Consider the following 12,649-nt stretch of genomic DNA (forward strand, 5'->3'; position numbering starts at 1 on the left):
TAGTTCTGAGATTCATCTTTTATTAGGAAACAATTTTGTACATTTACGGGTTTTTTTTTAAAGAAAGTAATGGGAAAAGAAAAATTGACAACTTAATGCAGTGAAGGAATTTGACCCTCAGGTACAATTGTAGATCCTGTATGTTTATTGCTTTCACAAGATATTACTTCTGAAAATTGCAACTCAAAGCCTCAAAAGGATTAATTATTTTTATTTGTTTTAGTATTCAATAACGTGTCAGGGGAGGTTGTTTAAGTGGTGTTTACTTATTTTCCTCCTTCTCTAAACCTGGTTGTGAAGTGAAATTTCTGTAGGGGAATGAGAGCATGGTTACTGGTCACATTCTCACGATTTCTTGTGGCTCACTGGCACAATGGTAACATGTTTACAGTTTCCATCTTCTTCCAGACAACTAGACATATGTTGACACCAAATACAATTGCTCATGCTTGTATACTATTAATAACCAAATAAAAATTTCTAAGATTACAGTGAAATAAATTTCATTTTTCATATATAAAGTAGCAGTTTTATAAATAACTGGTCTGGTAAATTTCTTTTATTTTTCAATTATAGTGAAAGTAGCTATTGTAAGTTTTTTTACACTCAGTTATAAATCTATTTGTTTTTAATTGGCTGCTGTGTTATAGGCTGAAAAATGCACTATTAGCAAATCATAATATAAGCACATCTTACGGAAAATATTAAAATCTCTAAGTACCAAAAAATCAGCCTGAGTTTAACCTACTGTTATATATTTTGTAATAAAAAATTACCTTTCTATAGATTGATTTTCCTCTTCTAGAAAGATTCTATTTCTAATAGCATAGGCAAATATAATTTCTAAGTTGATTTTCTCATTTTTACATTTTAAATCTGTTCTGGGTTTAAGATTATTTTCCATGCATTCAAGCAACCATAAAACATCCAATTAAAGCAAAGTTCATGAAAACCTCTACACTCACACACAAATTCATGTTTGGTAGCTTAGATTTCTTATTTCTTTTACAATTAGTTTTTGAAAGTATAATTGCACTCCATGTTCACTCCTTAACTCAGAACAATTGGCTTCTCTTTTGCTAAGGCAGCTAAAAGTACTTTTGTTACTGAGAACAATGCCTTTATTGCTCCAAAAATAAAATTAATGAATGTTTTGCTTATTTTTGTTCATCTCTGTCTTAATTACTGTTCTATTCCTGTGAAGAGAGACCATGACCAAAGCAACTTAGAGAGCATTTAATTGGATGCAGAGCTTCAGAGGGTTAGTCCATGGTCATCATGATAGAAACCATGTCTGCCATCAGGGCCTGGAACAGTAGCTGAGACTTTACATCTTATTCACGAGAGAGAGAGAGAGAGAGAGAGAGAGAGAGAGAGAGAGAGAGAGAGAGAGAGAGAGAGAGACAGAGACAGAGACAGAGAGAGATAGAGAGAATGGGCCTGACAGTGAGCTTTTGATACCTAAAAGCCCACCCTCCATGTCATACCAACTCCAACAAGGCCACTCCTCTAAATCCTTCCTAAACATTCTACCAACTGGGAACCAAACATTAAAATATACAGGCTTTGGATGTCATTCTTATTCTAACCACCACAGCCTCTAAGACTGTAGACAGCTTAGCCATTTCTAATTTATTGTGTATCAACTCTCGTTTAATTTACCTACAGGATTTCCCTGCCTTTGTTCCTTGAAAAGGCATTTCTGAATATGCAGTATTCATCTTCTGTGTACTTTCGTGGAAGATTCAATCAGAACTTAGGGTTTCCTTCACCACCTCTGAGGTGGTGGTTCTCCCACACCAATTCTCTCACCCAGGCTCATGCATCCAAATGCCCTTGAGACAGTTCCACTTGAACTCCATAGATGCACCTCAAGCATCATGGGTGCATACTGAACTGTTCACCTTTCTTCCACTTCACCCACCAAATGCTCTTTCATCTCTGTTCTCCACTTGTACTAATAGCACTAGGATGCTCAGTTTAAAAATATGATTTTGACTGTTTGTGCTCCCTCATCCTCCAGTCCAAATAATGAACACCTGTACCATTCCCTTACTTCAGTTTTATTGCTATTATGTAATGCTTAACCACAGTTGCTGCTCATCCAGGGACCGTAAGTTTCCTGACTATTCCTATTACCTCTTGTCTGGTCTATTTCAGCTGATACTTACCATAATCTTACATCTCTGTGATGATAACACTTTTAATGTTTCTCTTACTTAACAACTGTGCTTGTGAACCCATGCAGATTTTATAACTGGGGTCTTCTGATCATGAAATTATTTTTCGCACTGTGAACCTATGGTCAGAGTGGGAGGATCTTGGAAAGCACAAATAGTATTTTTGGAATAGTAAAATATGCATCTACTCTATATCTCTCATTCCATTTCACAACCTATTTTAATACTTATATGTAATTTCAATTGAAATACATCATTTTGGTTAATTTATCCATCAGTTACATGAGGTGATTTATATGTTATTTATGGTTTTCTAATACTAATATAATTTGCTTAAACACTTACATTGCACATTAAGGTTAACTTATGAACTTTAATATGTTGTCAGTATTCAAAATAGAAGTGACGTCATACAAAATGCACATTTGCAAATAGTAAACTTCATTTCTGGCTTTAATATTCACAGAACTGTTTTCTCTTCTTTTCCAGGGCTTCTTTCATGTCATCCATTGACCAAACATTTATCCAGCACTTTCCTAACACCACGAGTAATGTATTTAGAGACAAAGTGGAAACTATGCTTGCTTTCTCTTGCTTAAGCTCAGTATCTTTAAAAAGATCAAATGAAGAAGCTCTATAACATTGTGATTATTTGAAGCACAAAAAATTAAAATTAAATTAGATTTATTTATTTTATTTTGTGTGTGAATATTTCGCTTGCATCTATGTATGTGTACCACATTCAGGCTTGGTGCCTACAGCAGCCAGAAGAGATTAATGGGTTTCACTGAAACCAGAGTTTTGGGTGGTAGTGAGCCACCACATATGGGTACTTGTAACAGAACTTGAATGCTCTGTAAGAGCAGTAAGTGCTCTTAACCACCCTCTAGCACTCACAAAAGGTTTCTTAAAAGCTAGTTTGGAGGTTTGAGAGATGGCCCAGCAGTTGAGTGATTGTTGCCCCACTGAGCAATGGAGCCAGGTTCAGTTTCCAGCATCAACCCTGTGGCTCACAGCCATCTGTAACTCCAGTTCCAGGAGATCCAAGGCCCTTTTCTGACCTCTGAGAACAAAAGGGTGCACATGTAGGGCACATAACACATACAGGAAAAACATTTATACCCCTATAATATTTAAATAATTTTTAAAAATTGAAGCTGGTTTAGCACATTTTCTATAGAAATATCATACAATTAACACATATTTTATAGATAATCATTCTCTAAAGTTATAAAATTTTCATGGGACACATCTTTGTTTCTGTTGTACATGCTGTTCTTTGTTAATATTGATGCTTAAGATTAACTTTTCTTCAAGCTCAAACTCGAATCCTTTCTCTTGAAGGCATGCCTTGCTTTCCATTGAGAATATGTAATTGCTATTAACTACTTTATTCTCATTAAAATACCCTGATTCCATTGTACAGTATAGAGAAGTTTGGTTTTATTCAATACTTATTATTCATGCTCTACAGTTTTCTTGTCTTGAAATCCAAACAGTTGAAAGTGGTAATTAATTTAAAGCTCATGCAGAGTTGTTGCAATGCCCATGCCTCTGTGTGTGCATGTGTATGTTAGTAGGTCAGTAACTTTAGGCAAGCATTTATATTAGGAATCCTTATTTCCAATGTATAAAGGCAATTAGACATTTCTCTATCTCTATGACATATCTTTGCCCTCTTTCTTATTCTTTTGAAATTACCTTGATGAAATAACTCCACATGGCATGTCTAATCATATTTGACTTGTATTTTCATGACCCTGAACTTAGCTTTTTGAGAAGGCACACTTGACATAATGGAATCTAATGTCTACACTAATACACAAGGATTTATTTTTTTCCGGGATTGCTCAAACAAAAATTGGCTGATCATTCAATCGTTCTTGAGAATTTTAAATGGAGATCGAAGATGAAATGAGGAAGAATCTTTAAATGGACCTTAGAATCAGAATGCAAGCAGATTTGAAAAACTGGAATGAGGGAGGAGAGTTCATTCATCATCACAGTAGAACAATGCCTGAGGTCAAAGGCCAATGAGTTCTCTTAAAGGTATCCTGAGACATTTATATGTAAAATGCAATATATAAGATGTAGTAAATCTTAAACATAGGAGTTATCCATTTTTCTTTTGGTAGGTATAGATACACTACTATCACTGTAGATAGTTATTATTCTGCAGCTATTTGATCAAAAGTCCTTGTTGATGATGGTTTGTGAGTCTGTAAAACCTTTAGCCAAGCTAAAATACTTGCCTTCCTTATTTCAGCATAAATCCTTACAAATCCCATCATTTTCCCATCATGATCTCGACATCCCCTGCAGAGACAACCAGCCACACTAGTAGAAATCCATGAACTGTAGACCAATAGCTGTGGAGCACCCATATAGGACTAGTCTAAGCCCTCTGGATACACGAGACAGTTGTTTAGCTTGAACTGTTTTGGGCGGGGGGTGGGGGGGCCCAGGCAGAGGGATCGAGATCCATCCCTGGTGCATGGGCAGGCTTTTTGGAGCCCAGCGACTAGGGTGTGACATCTTGAGCAGGCTTGGTGCAGAGGGGAGGGGCTTGGACCTGCCTCAGCTGAGTGTGCCAGGCTCTGCTGACTCCCTGTGGGAGACCTTGATTTGGGGGAGGTGGGAATGGAGGTTAGGTTGGCGGGGAGGCTGGAGGGCGGGGAGAGGGGGATCTGTGGTTGGTATGTAAAGTGAATAGAAAATTTCTTAATAATAAAAAAAAGAAAAAATATCGAAAACAAAAAACCAAAAAACAAGAAACAACAACAACAACAAAAAAAAACCCAAATCCCATCATTTATTTATTTGGGATATTTCAATGTCCATTGCAGTTGCAGGTATTTAGCTAAGATATATTTCTAGTGTGGTCAAAGAAACTGAGATCAAATCATGCTTCAGTTGGAAACTATTGCCCCCTTATTTTCGAGATTTCATGGATTTTGGGGTTTCAAAAATCATAATAGTTACTATTATGTCCACTACTTTATTTTAGTTCAGCAAGAATGCCCTACTAGCATTACTCATAGTTCTGGAAGTTTGATTTTAAAGGATATTGAACGGCTTTTTATGTTTGGGTGGACTTGTTTCACCTATCTTTTTCATTTCTTTTTGTTTGTTTGTTTCCTTGTTGTTTTGTGGATTTTTTTTGATACAAAAATCTTGCTATTTATTTGATGCTGACCTTGAGTTCAGAATTTTCTTTCTTTAATCTCCAAAGTGTTGGAATATGGGACTGAATTATCATGTCTGTCTCTTGCATATTTCAAAAAGGACATATTTCCCGCATGCATTCACTCACTCATTATTTACATACATAGCTAAAACTTAAATAGCAATTCTCTTCCCATCATAATGTAACTTCATTGGTTAATGACAGAAAAAAGAAACTTACTTTGTGATTTATTGCACAGTTGGAATTTGGGGATTCTTGTATCCTTTCAAGATGTTTTTATAATTATTTATCCTGATGTACTGCCTGAGAAAGGCTTATGCATTAAATTATCTCTCTGATATTTTGCAAGGAGCTCGAGTTTAAGTACAGGACTCAAAGGCCAGCATCTTACAAGAATATAAACCAAAAGATTTTTCCTCTTGAATTTTGGAAAGAATGGTCTGGAAAAAGTTAAGAGTGAGAAGGAGCCCTGTCAGCAATTATCTCACCAGGTTCATGAAAATGCATTTTTATTATGTGCAATATTTTTAAAGGGGTATATGTAGGATTGTTCTCATATTATTCAAAATAGAAAATTACTTTGGACTTTCCCATATGAAGTGGGTTGCTGTCTTAGTTATGGTTCTGTTGCTGAGAAGAGACACCATGAAGAAGACAACTTAAAAATGAAAGAATTTACTTGAGGTTTGCTTACAGTTTCAGAGGGTTAGTCCACGATCGTCATGGCAGGGAAGCAGGCAGGCATGGTTCTGGAGAAGTATCTGTAACACAGCACAGGGCAGAAAGAGAATGGGACTCGGCCTGGCATGAGCTTTTGAAAGCCCAACCCCAATAATACACTTCCCTCAACAAAACCACACCTCCTAATCCTTCCTAAACAGTTTCACCATCTGGCAAGCAAACATTCAAATGTATTAGTCTATTGGGCCATTCTCATTTAAACCACTACATCTGGGATTATATATAATTGAAATGTGACAACTCTTAGAAGAAACTTACCCTTTCCCATTTGAAATTATGGAACCTGGGATTCTTATGTAAAAGAGGAGATAGATGTTTTGTCAGCTTTGTTATAAACTAGAATTTTACGTCAGAGCAATGCCTGTGATATATTGCTTAAGTGGTAGAAATTAGTGTATACAAACGTGCACATACACACACACATACACACTCACCCACACACACTACAATTTATAGAAATGAAAATTTTACAGAGGTTTTGTAGATATGTTTATGTTTTATACATTTTGAGAGTGAGGAAGTATATAATATATATATTCTAATATATATATATATATATATATATTAGAATTAAGCATAATATACTAAGATAAGCACCAGACTAGATAAGGAATAGTGTAGCCATAATGGACTTATAAAAACCATTATTCTTCTCACTATTCTTATAGTTTTTTATGGTAGAGCTTCGAAGGTATGAAATTTGTAATGGTGCCACAGGCATTTTTAAAGTGTGAAGATGATAAAAGAGTGTCTTTTAAAACTACTACTTTTAAAACCACTGCAGAATACTATTCAAATAAAAAAAATGTTTGTGGTATGATACCAGCTAATGTTTTTATTTGTGAAAATAGGACTCCAGTCTGCTGCAGAATACACAGAAAGTAAATGCAGAAATTTCAAAAACTATTCTAAGTATAAAGAAAACTGATTTATAGTTAATGTTAGAACTTTTAGTATTTCCCTCATAAATTTCTATATAGTATATGACTACTAATCAGCCACGTATACTCTCAGTTCCTCATTTACAGTTGTCTTAAAAAAGTAGCATAGGTAACTTCTCACAGCAAAACACTCCAAAATTTTGTACAACTCTCCAGAGAAAATTAACTCATTAAAATGAAATGTGAGTCTTGTCCATGCTTCCTGCTTCTCAAACTCTAACTCTCCACCTCTCTTTACCTGTTTTCTTTAAACTTCAAGAAATAATTCAGCTTGTGAAAGTTATTCCAAGTCCTCTGCCTCTTTGAATTCATACATTTTACTTCCTCATACTAAGATATTCTCCCAAATCATAAAGTCCACTTTTGTAGACAAGTTTATCCTCCTTCAGTGTTAATGCATGATGTCTTCCTAAGTCTCATTTTTATGCCTCTCAGCATGAGCCTGGATAAGTTCCATCTCACTGCATCCACAAACTATTTCAGGGCTCCTTTCTCATGGCACTCATCCCAGTAAATTAATTTTTTCAGCTTTATTGAAGTATAGTTGACATACAATCAGCAGCACATTGTAATGTGTATGATTTAATGAGCTTTGACACATGTGTACAACCATAAATCATCACCACAAATCAAGATAATGAACTTTTCCCATCATCCAAACAGTTTCTCCACATCCTTTTTCTTCTTCCTCTTATTCCTCCTCATCCTCTCCCAGGGAAATGCTGATCTGCTTTATGTTTTAAGCGATTATTTTGACCTTTACAGTGTTTCATATAATTTTTTTTGTAAAACATTATTCCCTTTTAAATTTCTGTTTATTTTCACTCAACATAACATTGTTAAAATTTGTTGCTGTTTCATACCTTCATGATTCACTCATTTAGTATTCCTTAGTGGCTGTCCAGTAAGTTTGTAGTCAAAGATTTATATCCATACACTTATTGATAAAAATTTGCATATTCCAGTTTGTGGCTATACAAATACAACTGTTATGTCTAGGTATGTACACGTCTCTGTGTTCAGATAGACTTTTATTTTCACTATTTGGATGCCTAAGAATGTGGATAAGTATGCCAGAATGCAGAAAACTGAATGACTTCAAATAATAGAAGTTTGCTTCCTTCTCTTCTAGAGTCCTTAAATCTAAAAAAAGGTTCTAAAGGGTTATGCTTCCTCCAAAGACTCTAGAGAATATACCTTCCTATCTTTTCTGAGACTCTGGAATTTCTATATATCCCTGACCTTCAGATGGATCAATCCAATCCATTGTTGTCTTCATATAACCTTCTCCTCTTTGATTTCTAACACATAGAGATTCTGTATTTGGGTTGATGGTCCTATATAGAGAGAGATATAAATGTCAATGATCAAGATAATCATTGTTTTTTCAAATTACTGGATACTTAGACGAATGTGATAAAGTACAAGAGAATATAGAAAATCAGTGTTCTTTTAGCACTGTACCTTTCATAGTCATTATCATGTATAGAATGACCAGTGACAGTATGAATGTTGGTATTATAATTAGGATATTTACATTTAAATATCAACTTGAATAGAAAAAACACAAAACTATACACTTGTAGAAGTTTTAAGTAACTTTTAAATATTAACATGAAATTTAGTTCTCGATAACTAAATAATTAAATAATATTTAAACACTAATGTTTAAAATACTAACAAAACTAATGGTATTGAGTAGAATTATGCAAACCATTTTTAAAACTATAAAAGCAGCTTTGTAAAAAAATACCACTTTCTAATGAGAACAAAGAATCTTCAGAAAAAAATGAAAACTCTTTATTCTCTTCGCTGTTCATTCCAATAGTTACTGAATACTTTTTATAAAATATTTGCTACTTGATAATCAATTATTTAACTACATTTAATATTTTAACCCCATGATACACAGAAGGTTGATGTAAGACAAGCACACTTGCTCTCTAAAAGCTTCATTGTTAGTTTTTAAATTTTATATGTGGGGCTATTTTTAATTTCGCCTATATATTTTCTGTATTCAGTACATCATATACTATTGAAATATTCAGTTATTCGCTGCCTACTGATTGACCACGTGTACCTTACAATCATGTTTGTCGTAAAGTTTCATACAACAACTTCTAAGGGGTCATTTTAATTTCTGGGATTAATTACAATGCTAATGTTACCTTAGTTCTTCATTCACAGAAGGTCAAAGAATGCCCCTGTCCCCAAATCTATGTCCACTGGAACCATATTGTGACCTTATTTAGATCTTTGCAGTTGTCAGGTTAAAATGAGGACATACAGAGTTAAAATAGACCTTGTCCAGTGACTAATGCCATAATAAGAGGGAAGTTGAAACATTGAGATACTCAGAGAGGATAGCATGTGACCACTGAGGCAGGGATGCAGGCAAGCATCTGCCTAAGTGCATGGAGTTGACCAAAGACAGCAAAGTGAGCAGTGGAGTATGGTATACTTCAAAGCCTCTACAGAGAGCATGGACCTGCTGGTGCCTTGATTTCAGGGTTGTCACAGACAAAATTGTGATGTACTAAATGGCTGTTTAAAGTCACTGGCTAATAATCCATGATGCTGTCACTTTGAGTTAGTTTTATTTCATGCCTTTGGATGTTTCTCTTCAATCGCTCCTGCCTTCCCATTCATACACTGTGTCGATGAGGCTAATAAAGTGGAGTTCTTGTGGCTTGGCCTAAAGAGACTCTATAAGAAAAATTGATTTAAAACAACAGAAAAACCTATTTGCAGCTACTTTTGATGGATTCAAACTGTGGTTTTGCTTTATAGGTACTTTATTTGTCCATGAATATATTTGCCCAGAAACACTGAGCACACAGGAGATGTGTTAAGAGTCCACTCAGGAGATATGAACATTATTCAGAGCCTAAGATATAGACAAAATTCAATTCAGATAATTAATTATATACCATTTGGAAGGTCTGAAAACCTGACCAGGGAAGCTTGAGAGAAACTCTGGATAAGGAGCAGTGAAGTGGCTTCCATCCCTAAGTTAGTGTTACTCTAGACCTTCTTCCAGGCAGAAGCTGGCCGCCTTACTCAGTGGAGGGAGGAGCCACAGAAGACAGGCAGCTCCTGATGGTGACCTCAGTTCACAATGGAAAGAATATAGCCTTCCATTCACTCAATTAAGTAAAGAGTCAGAATCCTCGAATGTAGAAGACATGGGTCCTCAAGGGTCAGTCTTTGGCCTCATGTTGGAATGAGGAGGAAACCTAAGAGAAATGAGCCTGTGTGCTCATATATTTTCTGTTCATGACTTTCTACCTATCACTTCTTACTATCATCCATGTCAGGTTCTAATTGTTTATCTTATATGTTGTTAACATCTAGACATTTGTCTTGACTCTACTTGAAATAGTCTCTTAGCTATTGTGGGTATATTATAATTTTGTACCTAATCTGTGAAGGTGGTTTTCTTTTCTTTTTTTTTTTTTTTTTTTTTTTGTAAGATGAAGTATGAATGTAGTAAGCTAAAGATTTAGGTGTCAAAAATCTATAAAAATTATCTTTATTTTCTTACTTATTTTTTGTGTTCTTACTAACTACAATTTGATGCTGCTATAGGGAAAAAATCATGAGACTCCTGAATAAATATGATTTACTTTAATATCATGTCAGGACATAAAGGACAGGAAGTTCTTATGGCACAAATTCACACATCAGTAAGAACTACAGTAGGAGCTAAGTTTATGAATACTAGTTTGAACCTACATGTGTTTCAGTTAGTGTTTTCTACTAGCAACCAGATAAGTACACAACAACAGTTGATTCACCATAAATATTGACTGGAAAAATAATGAGTAAAAACCTATTTTTACCAACTATCTGAGATATTTGTTTAAAGCTGTTATTAGTTAATTTATTCTTGAATATCATAAATAACTTCCTAAACTATGACAATATATTGAGTATTTAAGCAAATTGTTTACATCATTGAACGTTCTAGTTTATTGACAATGATGTCAATGAAACCTAGCTTTCCTAAATTACATAGGAGCACAAGGGCTTAATATGTTTAGTGAACTTAATCATTATAAATAGTTAGAAGACACATAAAGGATTGAATCAGAGTGTTACTTTACTCTTATAGATATGTAATAAACCTTTAAAATGTTTCTCAAAATCAATTAAAAAATGTACATTGTTTGAATTTATTTTATTCTTGAAATGAATTTATCTATTCCTGTAGGTATACAGATGGACTTTCAAAATTATATTTTGGAATAATTCCGATGTTTTATGGTTTATGGATTTGATTTTTGAACACTGTAATGAAGTGATTATTCTAATAACTCAACATATATTTTGGATCCCAGTGTATATAATAATTATATTTAAGCTATGTTATAATATATTGAGTACACCATAGTAACATGTCTAAAAAAATAACTACCATATATTTTAGTAACTCATGTCAGAGACTCAAATAACAATTCCAATATCTATATATATATTATTTTTACTTTACTAGCTGTGTGTGTGTGTGTGTGTGTGTGTGTGTGTGTGTGTGTGTGTATGTTTCTGGTATGTGTGTGTTAGTACAGGTATGTACATGCCAAGGTGCCTGTGTTAAGATCAGAGGACAAGTTTAAATAGTCTGTTCTTTCCTTCCACTTTGTGAGGTAAAGTTTCTCTTGTTTCTTCTGTGTATTCCAAGCTAACTGGTCTGGACACTTCCAGAAAAAAACAAATGTCTCATCTCTGTCCCCATCTCACCACAGGCACCTTGGGATTACAAATACATGTCAGCACATCATAATCTTTAATGAGGTTCTGGGGAATGAATTTAGTTCATCAGGCTTATTTGGAAAGTGTTGTTACCCAGTGAGCCATTTCTTCAGCCATACTAGCTCACCAGCCCCAACATGCATATATTAGATTTTTTAAAAAGCACTTAAAAATATGAATACTTCCAAGAGACATAAAATCACTTGCTTCATTAAAGCTTTGAACCCCTCCATCATTCAAAAAGATTGTACTCAACTTCTTTCAAACTCTTGTATTACTTTAACCTCCCATAGATCAGAATGTGTCTTACCTGGCATTAAGATTGGTAAGCCCTTTCCAAAAAAAATCTAAATATACTTTAACCAAATCCTTGAAAGGAATCACTATCTATAGAAGCCATAATTTTACCAGATGTATCTGCTAACTGAAAAAAAAAAGAATTTTAAAGTAACCCCTCAATATATGGGCTACAGAATGGCTATTATTTCAGCAGGGAGGAAAATAAATTAATTTTATTATGTATCTTCTGATCTTAGGTGACCTGGTGCATTGTCAAAGAGGAGTAACAGTTTGAGAAGAATCTTTTTCTCATTTTTCTGATGAGCAGATTTCAACTCCCAGCTCAAAGTATTCACTAGACCTTATGGTTAACAGATGTGCCATCACCCAAGCTACATTGTTCCATTTATAGAACATGGGCAGAGATTTGCTATAAGTATTTAATGATCCAGGAGTTTTAGACTTATAAATGAGTGTTGGCCTCAAAATCACTAACTGCCCTAGTCCTTAAGAAGAGAGTCTGCCTGTCTCTGAAGCTTTGATGCCAGACATTGCTTTCTCTCTACCTA

The sequence above is a fragment of the Peromyscus eremicus genome, chromosome 6 (assembly GCF_949786415.1).
Source record: "Peromyscus eremicus chromosome 6, PerEre_H2_v1, whole genome shotgun sequence".
NCBI classification, from domain to species: domain Eukaryota; kingdom Metazoa; phylum Chordata; class Mammalia; order Rodentia; family Cricetidae; genus Peromyscus; species Peromyscus eremicus.